The sequence below is a fragment of the Artemia franciscana genome, chromosome 15, assembly GCF_032884065.1.
Source record: "Artemia franciscana chromosome 15, ASM3288406v1, whole genome shotgun sequence".
Classification (NCBI taxonomy): Eukaryota; Metazoa; Arthropoda; class Branchiopoda; order Anostraca; family Artemiidae; genus Artemia; species Artemia franciscana.
This window is the reverse complement of record NC_088877.1, coordinates 21,413,149-21,425,573: the sequence shown is the minus strand read 5'-3', so window position 1 is coordinate 21,425,573 and position 12,425 is coordinate 21,413,149. Positions and strand designations below refer to the sequence as shown.

At 35.5% G+C, this 12,425-nt stretch overlaps 1 long non-coding RNA gene across 2 annotated transcripts in view; it reads right to left on the bottom strand.

Moving 5' to 3' along the window:
• The window catches only part of LOC136036177 (uncharacterized), a 74,754-nt gene that overhangs the window by 38,420 nt on the left and 23,909 nt on the right, over positions 1 to 12,425 (bottom strand). The window lies entirely within an intron of this gene.

Below are 12,425 nucleotides of genomic sequence, written 5' to 3'. Positions count from 1 at the left end.
CCCAAAGAGAACGGATCTATACCAATAATGTCAATCTCGTATCTAAAGCTTGTGCTTATTCTTCCCATCAAGTTTCATTCCGATCTCTCCACTCTAAGCGTTTTCCAAGATTTCCGGTTTCCAAGGTTTCTGTTTTTCCCTCCAACCCTCTATATCCTTGGATCCAATTCGAATTGAAAATGGATTATCTGAGACATAAGATTCTTCTATATATTAAGTTTCATTAAGATCCTATCACCCATTTGTAAGATACCTCGATTTTCACGTTTTCCAAGAATTCCGGTTTCCCCCTCCAGCTCCCTTCAATGTCATCGGATCTGGTCAGGATTTAAAATGAGAGTTTTAAAGCACAAGATCCTTCTAGATATCAAATTTCATTAAGATCTGAACACCCGTTCGGAAGTTACAAATACCTCAATTTTTATAATTTTACCGAATTACTCCCCCCCCCCCACTCCACCAAAGAGAGCAGATCCGAGCCGGTTATGTCAGTCACCTATCTTGGACGTGTGCTTATTCGTTCCACCAAGTTTCATCATGATCTCTCCGCTTTAAGCGTTTTCCAATATTTCCCCCCCCCCCTAATGACACTGGATCTGGTAGGGATTTAAAATGGGAGATCTGGGTTTCGAGGTCCTTCTAAATATGAAATTTCATTAAGGTACGATCGCTCTTTCATAAGTTAAAACACCTAATTTTGTGTATTTTTTTTAGAATTAAACCTCCCCCTCCCCCCAACTCCCCTAAAGAGAGCAGATCCGTTCCGGCTATGTCAATCCCGTTTCTAGGACTTGTGCTTATTTTTACCATCAAGTTTCATCACGACCCCTATACTCTAAGCGTTTTCTGAGACATGCTATCCTTGGAAATATCAAATTTCAATAAGGTCCAATCTCTCCTTCGTAAGTTGAAAATGCCTTATTTTTTTATTTTTCAGAATTAACCCTCCTCCTCCCAACTCTCCCGAAGAGAGCAGATCCGTTCCAGTTGCGTCAATCTCATATCTAGGACTTACGATGGTTTTTACCACCAAGTTTCATTCCGATCCCGCCACTCTATGCGTTTCCCATAATTTTTGGTTCCCCCTTCCAGTTTCCCCCCAATATCACCGGATCCGTTCGGAATTTAAAATAAGAGCTATGAGACACGATATCCTTCCAAACATCAAATTTCATTGATATCTGATGACTCTTTCCTAAGTTAAAAATACCTCATTTTTTTCTAATTTGTCGGAATTAACCCTTCCCCCCCAACTCCCCCAAAGAGAGTGGATCCGTCCAGTTACGTCAATCACGTATCTACGATATTTGCTTATTCTACCCACCAAGTTTTATCTCGATATCTTCACTCTAATCATTTTCCAAGATTTTTGGTTTCCCCCTCCGCCTCTGGCCACTGTCACCAGATCTTGTCAGGGTTTGTAACAAGAGTGCTGAAGCACAAGATCCTTCTAAATATAAAGTTTCATTAAGATCTTATCACCCGTCCATAAATTACAAATACCTCATTTTTCTAATTTTTCCAAGTTACCCTCCCCCCAACTCTCCCAAAGAGTGCGGATCTGGTCCAGTTACGGCGGTTACGTATCTTGGATGTGTGCTTATTCTTCCCACCAAATTTCATCCTGACCTCTTCACTCTGAGCGTTTTCCAAGACTTCTGGTCCCGCCCCCACAACTCCCCCCAATGAAACTGGATTCAGTCAGATCTAAAATAAAAGATCTGAGTTGCAAGATCCTTCTAAATATGAGATTTCATTAAGATTCGATCACTCCTTCGTAACTTAAAAATACCTCATTTTTTCGAATTAACCGTCCCTCAACTCCCCCCTACAGACGGTCGAGTCGGATAAATGATTATTTCTAATTTAATCTTGTCAGGTACAGATTTTTCTCATTTTTCACAATTAACCCCCCTCCCTACTTCTCCAAAGAGAGCGGACCCATTCCGAATATGTCAATCACGTATCTAGGATTTGTTCTCATTTTTTCCACCAAGTTTCAAACCGGTCTTTTTTTCTGAATTAACCGTCTCCCCACTCCCCACAGATGATTGGGAAAACGACTATTTCTAATTTAATCTAGTCTGGTTCCTGATACGCCTGCCAAATTTCATCGTCCTAGCTTATCTGGAAGTGACTAAACTAGCAAAACAGGGAAAGACAGACAGACAGACTGACAGAATTTACGATCACTATATGTCACTTTGTAAATACAAAGTGCCACAAGAACTTACTAATACCACAGAAATTTACGAAACTTTTTCTAAGACCTTTTAAGCCCTGGAAGCAAGAGATAAATTAGGGTCTAACTCGGTGTCTTCAAGTATCGCCCTGATTTACGAACAATTAGCTACAACTGAAGCCCAGCTGGAGAAAATAAGAAGTCATCTGCTGGAAAATATAACCAATCAAACAGTTCGTGGTAACGAACTGTAGTAAGGAGCGACCCGGCTCAATAGTAACCGAAACTCTAAAAAATGGAATTTTGATACCAATAGTTACATCGAAAGAATCGCATTTTAATGCTGATTTTAAATATATAAGTTTCATCAAGACCAGTTATACCCATCGAAAGTTACGAGCTTGAGAAAATTTGCCTCATTTTAGAAAATAGGGGGAAACACCCCCTAAAAGTCATACAATCTTAACACCATCAGATTCAGCGTATCAAAGAACCATAGAGTAGAAGTTTCAAGCTCCTATCTACAAAAATGTGAAATTTTGCATTTTTTTGCCAGAAGACAGATCACGGATGCGTGTTTATTTGTTATTTTTTTTTGTTTGTTTGTTTTTCCTTTTTTTTTTCCAGGGGTGATCTTATCGACTGAGTGGTCCTAGAATGTCGCAAGAAGGCTAATTCTTATGGAAATTAAAAGTTCTAGTGCCCTTTTTAAGTGACTAAAAAAATTGGAGGGCACCTACTCCCCCTCCCACACTCATTTTTTCCCAAAAGTCACCGGATCAAAATTCTGCGATAGCCATTCTATTCACCATCGTCGAAAAACCTAATAACTATGTATTTAGGGACGTCTCACTCCCCCGCAGTCCCCGTGGGAGGGGCTGCAAGTCACAAACTTTGACCTGTGTTTACATATAGCAATGGTTACTGGGAAGTGTACAGACGTTTTCAGGGGGATTTTTTTTGGCTTAGGGGGGATTTGAGGGGGGAGGGTTACATGGGAGGATATTTCCATGGAGAAACCTCTCATGGGGGAAGTGAACTTCAATTAAGGTGGCGCAGGATTTTCGAGCATTATTTGAAAAAACAATGAAAAAATTAATATGAAAAGTTTGTTTCTACTCGAAGTAAGGAGCAACATTAAAACTTAAAACGAACAAAAATTATTATGCATATCAGGGGTTTACCTTCTCGTTATACCTCACTCTTTACGCTAAAGTATTTTTAGTAATTTCAACTATTTATTCTACGGTCTTTGTGATTCAGAGGTCATTCTTAAGGAATTGGGACAAAATCTAAGCTTTAATGTAAAGAGCGAGGTATCGACCAGGGTTGAACCCCCTCATATACGCAATAAAAACATACGGATATAGAAGTTCGTTACGTAAGTTCATTCGTAAGTACGTATATTTTTTGCCAATGAAAACGTTTGTAAAAAATTAAAAGTTCTAGTTGCTTTTTTAAGTGATCAAAAACTTGGAGTGCAACTAGGCCTCATCCCTCGCTCCTTTTTCTCAAAATATTCCGATTAATTGCAATTAATTCATATGTAAATTTCGCTTTAATTATTATGTGCGGAGAGCCAAGATCAAAACATGCATTAATTCAAAAACGTCCAGAAATTAAATAAAAAAAACAAGCTTTTTTAAATGAAAGTAAGGAGCAACATTAAAGCTTAAAACGAACAGAAATTACTCCGCATATGAAAGGGGCTTTTCCTCCTCAACGCCCCACTCTTTACGCTAAAGTTTCTTACTGTTTTAAAAATAAAGTTAATAGAAAGAGTCAAACTTTAGCGTAAAGAGCGGGGCGTTAGGAGGAAAAGCCCCTATCATATACGGAGTAATTTCTGTTCGTTTTAAGTTTTAATGTTGCTCCTTACTTTCATTTACTTTCAGTTACTGAAAAGTTCAATGATCCAAATTCACCGAAAAAAGAAAGTACTGAACTGATAATCAGCCAGGTTTATGATTCAACCACGCTCGAGTTTAATCCATAGTTTGCAAAAATTGAGCAGGCTCTACTAGGTAGTCTGAGATTTCAAACTGAAAATTTGTAGGAGAGAATTGGTCGAATAGAAAAAAAGCTTGATAATTATGATCAAGAGTCCATGCTTGATAGCCTTGTATTTCATGGGTTAAAGTAGTTACCTGGTGTAGAAACTCATACGACGATATCTAATATTATAAATAGCAAAATGTCTGTGCTGGGCCCTTTACTTTATTTAGTTTACGTGAACATGATGCACGTTTATCTAAAGGATACATATATTACTAACATTATTTCTAACAAAATTTGCAAAATCTGCAGATAATTTAATAGCTAAAGCTCATATTACTCTCAAAAGATTAGAGATGTTTACAAGTTTAAGTTTGCTGTGTGTGAATGTAAAGAAAAATTTTTACTGACATTCTGTGGAGTGGGTGATTCTGTTGATGTATTCAGTAGGCTAAAGTTCTATTTGGTGAAAAACCTATTTTACAAGCTATATCACTGCGGTACCTCGGCTTCCATATTGATTCTAATCTATCGTAGAAGCATCATAGCGACATTATCTCCACCAAAGTTGCACTTGGAGTTGGCATCCTCAAAAGATTGAAGCATATTCTGCCGGAACGTACTCTTCGCACGATATATTTTGCAATAATCTACCCATATATCATACGGATGTTTAGTCTGGAGAAGCAATTTTTAGGTTAATTACAAGCTAAATGGTTTTCTCATAGTTTTGATCGGACGATTTCGCTAAAAAAAAGGGGGTGGGAGAGGAGGCCTAGTTACCTCCCAATTTTTGGTTACTTAAAAATACAACTAGATATGTTTTATTTTTTTATAAACGTTTTTGTTAGTAATATACATTCGTACCTTACGAATTAGCTTATGCAACGAACTTATATAATTGTATATTTTTATTGTGAGGGGGTTTGCCCCCTCGTCAATACCTCGTTCTTTACAATAAAGCTTGAATTTTGTCCCAAATCTTTCAGAATGACCCTTGAATAACAAAGGCCGTAGAATAACTAGTTAGAGTTATATAAAATACTTTTTGCGTAAAGAGCAAGGTATTGTGGAAGAGATGAACCCCCTTATATAAGTAATATTTTATGTTCGTTTTAAGTTTTAATGTTGATCATTACTTCCAGTTGAAAAAAAAATAATTTTCTCATTGTCTTTTTGTAAATGATGCTAGAAAATCCTACGACCCCTTCATGGAAATTCTCTTCCCTCATGAAAAATTCCGGCACGGAAAGATCCTCCCACTCAACTTGCCCCCCCCCAACCCACCCTAAACCCAACACAAAAAAATTCCCCCCGAAACGTCTGTACACTTCATAATTAACAACTATTATGTGTTAACAATGGTCAAAGTTTATAAGTTGCCGCCCCTCCCCCGGGAACTGTGGTGGATTTAGTCATCCCCAAAGACATAGTTATTAGGTTTTTGACTAAGTTAAACACAATTGCTATCTCAAAATTTTGATCCGGTGACCTTGGAGAAAAATGTGTGTTGGAGGGGGTCTCGGTGCCCTCTGATTTTTTGGTCACTTAAAAAGGACACTATAACTTTTAATTTACGTTAGAATGAACCATCTTGCGACATTCTAGGACAACTAGGTCGATACGATCACCCCTGAGGAAAAAAACAAAAAAAAAACAAAAAAATACGCACCCGTTATCAAAAATACAAAATTCCACCATTTTTATGATAGGGGCTTGAAACTTCTACAGTAGGTTTCTCGGATATGCTGACTCTGATGGTGTGATTTTTTTAAGATTTTGTGACTTTTAGAGGGTATTTCCGCCTATTTTCTAAAATAAGGCACATTTTCTCAGGCTCGTAACTTTTGACCGGTAAGACTACACTTGATGAAACTTATATATTTAAAATTAGCATTAAAATGCAATTCTTTTGATGTAACTATTTGTATCAAAACTTTGTTTTTTAGAGTTTTGGTCACTATTGAGCCTAGTCGCTTCTTACTACAGTTTGTTACCACGAACTGTTTGAAATAGTAACTTGTAAATGAATAAAAGTAATACATTCTACTATAACGTTGAGATAGAACTTACTAATGTCTCAGGTTTTCCCGTCCCTTTTTTGTTTTTGTATTTTTTTTCTGCCCATCGTGAAAATTCAAATGCTAAACTGTTATCTGACTTGTAATCAACCAAATTCAAATGGTCAGCTGTTACCAATTAGACATGTGTAAAAATCTAAATTCCCTTTAAATCCGGTCTTAATGTTCAGGGAAAGTCAACAGTCTTTAGATATTCTGATACAACCCTCCAGGAGCAATTAAGCCAATGAGAAAGGAGGAAATCTCGTAACGTATTTCAATGTTATTGGAAATAGAATTTGCTTTCAACCTAGGAGATTGACCTTAATATAGAATAGAACATATTTATTCACTACAAATACTCCTTTGTCCGTCCGCATCTTGAATATGCTTCTCTGGTTTGGCAACCGTAAATTTTGCAAGAAATCCAATGAAATTAACTTAATTCAAAGATGGGCAAAAAAATATTATCACAAAAATTTTCCTGTTTTTGACGCTTGTACTGACCCCTTTTCAAGTTCATAGTCTTTTTTCATATTATAGCCCATATAATCTGGCCCAAAATTTATATAGGTGTTTTCAATTTTTTATTGATTGTTTTTACAAAATGACAGTGCATTCCTTTGCCAGTTTTATATATAGAATTGCTTATAAGCCTTTTAAATGTTGTTCTGCTTTTGATATTATTTCAGAATAAAAATTCGGCCATGCTAGGCTTGTGAGTTATTTTTTTAAAAAATTATCTTACCGTTTACATTTGATGGCGTTTGCATTTGCTTAAATCTTCTTTTTAGTCAAAATTTGAACCATAAGCAAAGTTACATTATTCAGCTCTAATCTGTAGTCGTTATTCAGCTCTGTAGATCGACTATCTGTAAATGAGTAGATACATTATCAAATTTTTAAAATTGTTGCTAATATAACAAACTTAGTTTACGTCCCCTTTAAATTCCCCTTCTTAAAATTCTCTTTTAAATTTCTATCGGTAAAACAAAATTTCTTTTATTAAATATATAATTAAAATTTAATATGTAAGATAATGTCTGTAATATAATTTTCCTGACTGAAACACAAAGAGCGAATTCACATAAACGATTACGTTAGTAATTGCAAATTCCCAGGAACTATTATACTAGTTGTTTTACATTTTAGTTTTAATGGGGGCTTTTGAGATTTCTATCCGTTAGAGAGAGGGGTCTTGAAATCAAGTAGCGTCAGTTAACTGAAGGATAAAGAGCTAATTTGCCCTTTACCGATATCAGGATTTAACTCAAGAATAATTTGTGCAAATTTGCCCTCAGTCTCTAAGTAAGAAAAATTTTCTAAGTAGAAAATTCTAAGTAAGAAATTTTTGTTAAGCACCAGTCCCACCAAAATTGGTAGCCTCTCCCTAGTCCTTATTTTAAATCCAAAAAAAAACTCTTTACATGGAGAATAGCACAGAACAATGCTAACTACTGCACATAATATGGTCATCCACATTTAATTCAGTTTCAGCCTTCAATCAAGTTTCAAAAAACCTCATCCCCCTGTTTATATCTCAGACCCAATATTACTCAGCCGCTATCCAAGAACTAATATAAATTTGTTTAACAGATTAATGTCTACTACCTTGTATCCTACTTCGGCAATAGTCATTGGTATCAAATTGGGTCATGCTAAATAGCATCCAATTGCCAGGTTTTATTGATATTGTTCTTCCTTTTTGAAGTTGCGTTTCTTTTATATTAAGGTGAGAATTATGCGCCTGAAAAAGTACATTACTTCTCGAAATAAATTCCTTCTTACTTGCCTGCACAGGGACATTCAATCCCACCACACTTTCACCGCAAAAAAACGTAGTTTTTTATTGTTTGACTATAGACCACTAAGATTGTTTCGCAACAAAAGACTCGAAACAGAACGGGTAAAATTTTTTTGTTAAATATTCTTTTATGCGTTTTTAGGTTTTTGATCCCCATTATCGTCGGGTTTCTAAATATAGCTGACATGGCCACCCTACCTCTCTTAATTATTTCATCAACATGACTCCTTAGGCTTCCATTATCCGATAAGATAAAGCCTAAATATTTTATTCTTTTACGTATAAATAGTTCCTTATTATTGAATTTAAATGTATATTTTTCATCGTCCCCAACCTTCCTTTTTTTAAAAATAACAACTTCGCTCTTTTCAGTATTCAGCCTTAACTTTTTTATATACAAATATTCTTCTATGAGATTCAAGAGTCTGTAGATCTTGCGGTTTATTAGCCACCAAAGCAATATCATCTGCAAATAATAAGAGAGATAGTTTTTGAGTCCCTAGGCTAACTTTCGGAGCCCATCTATTCTCTAGAAAGTTAACAACATCATTAATAAAAATATTAACCAACTTAGGTGAAAGAGCATCCTTCAATAACCTTTGTCGACACTATCAAAAGCCTTATGGAGATCCAGAAATCCCACATAAAGACAAGTTTTACCCTTTCCATATTTATCTTTTAATGCCTTTAAAATAAACACACTATCTGTCGTTCCATACCCTGTCCTGAAACTTCCTTGTTCCTCATGTATTAAATTATTTTTATTTAACCAATTGGAAAGCCTGGTATCTAATATTTTCTCCAAAACCTTACTTAAAGCAGGGACAAGTGCTATTAAACGATAATTTTCATGAGCCTTCGGGTTTCCCCTCTTAAAAAGTGGTATAAACAATGATCTCTTCCAAGCGCTTGGCCATTGCCCTGACCTTAAAACCTTATTACAAAGAAGAACAATTATCGGCATCAAAATGGAAATAAAATTCTTAAATAACAATATTGGTATACCATCGACACCCGCAGCAGTACCACCTTTTAAATTCTTAAATATTGACTTAATCTCTTGGCCATTCATATCACCAAATAAATCGTAATCATGTTTTCTCATGGGATAAATAACCATCTCTGGGGTATGCGCTACCTCCTGAAGATCTGCACAAACACCTTCTAAATTATTTAGGTAATCAGGCCATGAATCAGCTTCCGGAACAGCCTGAGCATTAACATTTCTCCTTCCACTATCATTCTTTATATAATCCCAAAACTTTTTAAAATCTTTATTTCTAAAATCATCAGCAATAGCCAGTTTCTATTTATTCTCGTACTCTAAATTTACACATTGATCTAGATATCAAACTTTTCAGCCTGTAAAAAACGCAGAGGCCTAATTAATCATTTGTACAAAATAAATAGCCCGTAAAAAAGCTATTGAGCAATCTTTTTTGATTATTATAACTTTGTTTCTCCGTGGTTAAGCTGAGTTCAGGAAGAAAAAGGTAAGTTGCATCTAATCTATTCGTTCCTTTCTCTGTGAAATTTAAACCCAGGCGTGTACTATGGAGAAAGGACCTAGATAAAAGAGGCAACCACAGGAAAAATAATCTAAGGTTTGGACATAAAGCTCACCAAATTAGTATCAACCAAAATCTTTCACACAGATCTGTCAAATATATCCAAAAAGCTTGAATATGCATATAATCCAAGTCTTACCTTAGTCCGAGCAGCAAAAGAAAAGACTTCAAAAACACATACAAAATTTAATTATATTCATTCAAACACCATGACCCCCCTGGATACTGCCTTGGTTGCAGAGTCGTTATTTCGTTCTTCATCTTAATATTTTTTTCTCTTTGTTTTTAAACATAAATTAAAGTAAATTTATTTTATCAGTTTACGAATAAAGAAAACTAACAAAGACGTTGATAAGCACGTACAATTTCATCCGAGAAAAAAATAATTATGATTAAATAAAATTAGAAGTTAGCTAATAATTTCAAATAAATAATATTTTTTCAAAAGCAAATAGCTCATTTGAACAGAGACAAAAGGCAGTCAAAATTATTTTACAACTTTGCTAATTATTAAAGTTATATAGCTGCAATTGGAATAAGAAACTTGACAATTAAATTCCCTTAAATAAGCGCTATTCTGCTTGCATCCTATCTAAACGCAGAGTACACTTGCAGAACCAAGGGGAAATAAGTGACATGCTGAAATAGCAAGAACAGAACAAGAAAAACCAACGACAGTTGAAAACAGTAATCAATCAGAAAAATTATTACCAGAAAGGGCTCACCCAGAAATAAATGTAACTACACAGATCCAGAAAGTATTAAAACTCCTAATATAAACAATGAAAATTGTATCAAAACCCCAACATAAATGATAATGGCTAGTCAAAATAACCAAGATAGTAGCGTCACCAGAAACAGCAAACTGAAATTTTGGAAATTAAAATGCAACAGCTTGAATAAGTCAAAACTAGTTGAATTCAAGATGTTAAGTGATGAAAACCCTACGATAGTATGTTTACAGAAGACATGGTGGTTCAACCCAACTATTACCAATTATAAGAGATATGAGTTGGCCAGAATAGACCAAAAAAAAAACAGAAAGTCAACATTCAAAAGGCAACATTCAGAAAAGTCAACATTCAAATTGTTTATAATCCTTTTCTATGTAATTCTGCTTGTTTTTTTTTTTTTACTTCAGGATAGAGATTTGGCCCAGCCAGGCTTGTGAGGTATCCTAAAATAAAATTTTATCTTACTGTTTGGATTTGATGGTTTGTAAATTTGCTTAAATCATCTTTTTAGTAAGAGGAAAAATTTTTAATATTGAAAATTTGAACCGTAAGCAAAGTTACATTATTCAATTCTAACTGATCTACTACCTGTAATTGAGGATATACTACTACTACTACTAATAACTCACTGCAGCACCAAGCCGCCTGAGGCCAACACAGCTACGCACGCTCCTCCTCCAACCTAATCTATTTAAAGCCTCCCTCTTTACACCATCCCAGGAAGTTCCCATTTCCTTTAAATCTTTATTTATGATATCCTCCCAACCCACACAAGGACGACCTGCTTTCCGTGTAGCCCCAGACGGTTGGCCAAAAAGGACAATCTTCGGTAATCTGTCATCCTTCATCCGTAGAACGTGGCCTAGCCATCTCAACCTTTCTTTCATTATAGCCCCAGAAAGCGGGATTGAACCACACTTTTCGTACAACCTACTGTTTGAAATACGGTCAGTCAGCCGGGTACCCAGAACAATCCGTAGGCAATTTCTCTGGAAAACATCTAGTAAATTTTCATCTGCTTTTCGGAGTGCCCATGCTTCAGAGCCATATTTGACCACTGTCATCACTGTAGCTTCTAATATTCTAATCTTGGCTTGTAGACTTATCTTTCTATTCTTCCAAACTTTTTTTAACTGTGAAAAAACACCCTGGGCCTTAGCTATTCTACTTTTAACATCTTCACTGCTCCCACCATCTTTACTAATAATACAACCAAGGTAACTGAAGCTCCCAACCTGATCAATCTTTTCGTTACCTAATGTCACCTGTTCATCTTCACTTATTCCTAGCCTTAGTGACTTAGTCTTCTTAACATTAATTTTCAAGCCTATTTTAGCACCCTGAAGTCGTAAAACCTCTAAAAATTCATTCATTTTGCTCACACTTTCATCTAATATGCTTAGATCATCAGCATAATCTAAGTCCAGGAGCGTTCTTCCTCCCCATTTAATTCCATGGTCTCCAATTGCCTTTCCTGTGCTCCTTAAGACGAAGTCCATCAAAATGATCCATATAAAGGGGGGATAGAACACAACCCTACTTAACTCCTGATTTAATACAAAACCAGTTGCTAACCTCATTTCCTACCTTAACCGCAGCAGTATTATTCTCGTACATAGCGCAAAACACTTTAATGTATTTTTCTGGTATACCATATAACGATAAGACCTTTGTTAACGCTGTTCTATCAACAGAATCGAAAGCTTGCTCATGATCGATAAAACTAAGGACCAAAGGTGTTTGACAACGAAGGGACTTCTCAATTATTAACCTAAGAGTGAAAACATGGTCGACACATCCTCTACCTTTTCTAAAACCGCATTGTTCTTCCCTTAAAACTTTGTCTACAGCATGTCTCAGTCTAAAAAATATCATATTACTCAGTAATTTGCTACCTACAGAGACCAGACTAATTCCTCGATAATTACGAAACTCTTTAAGAGAAAAAATAGCACTGAACGATATTAACTACTGCAAATAATATGGTAAAATAAAAATAGATAATTGTCATTCAATCGCAATTGATTCAGTTTCAGATTTCAATCAAATTTCCAAAATAGCTCATCCAAGAAACCCGATATT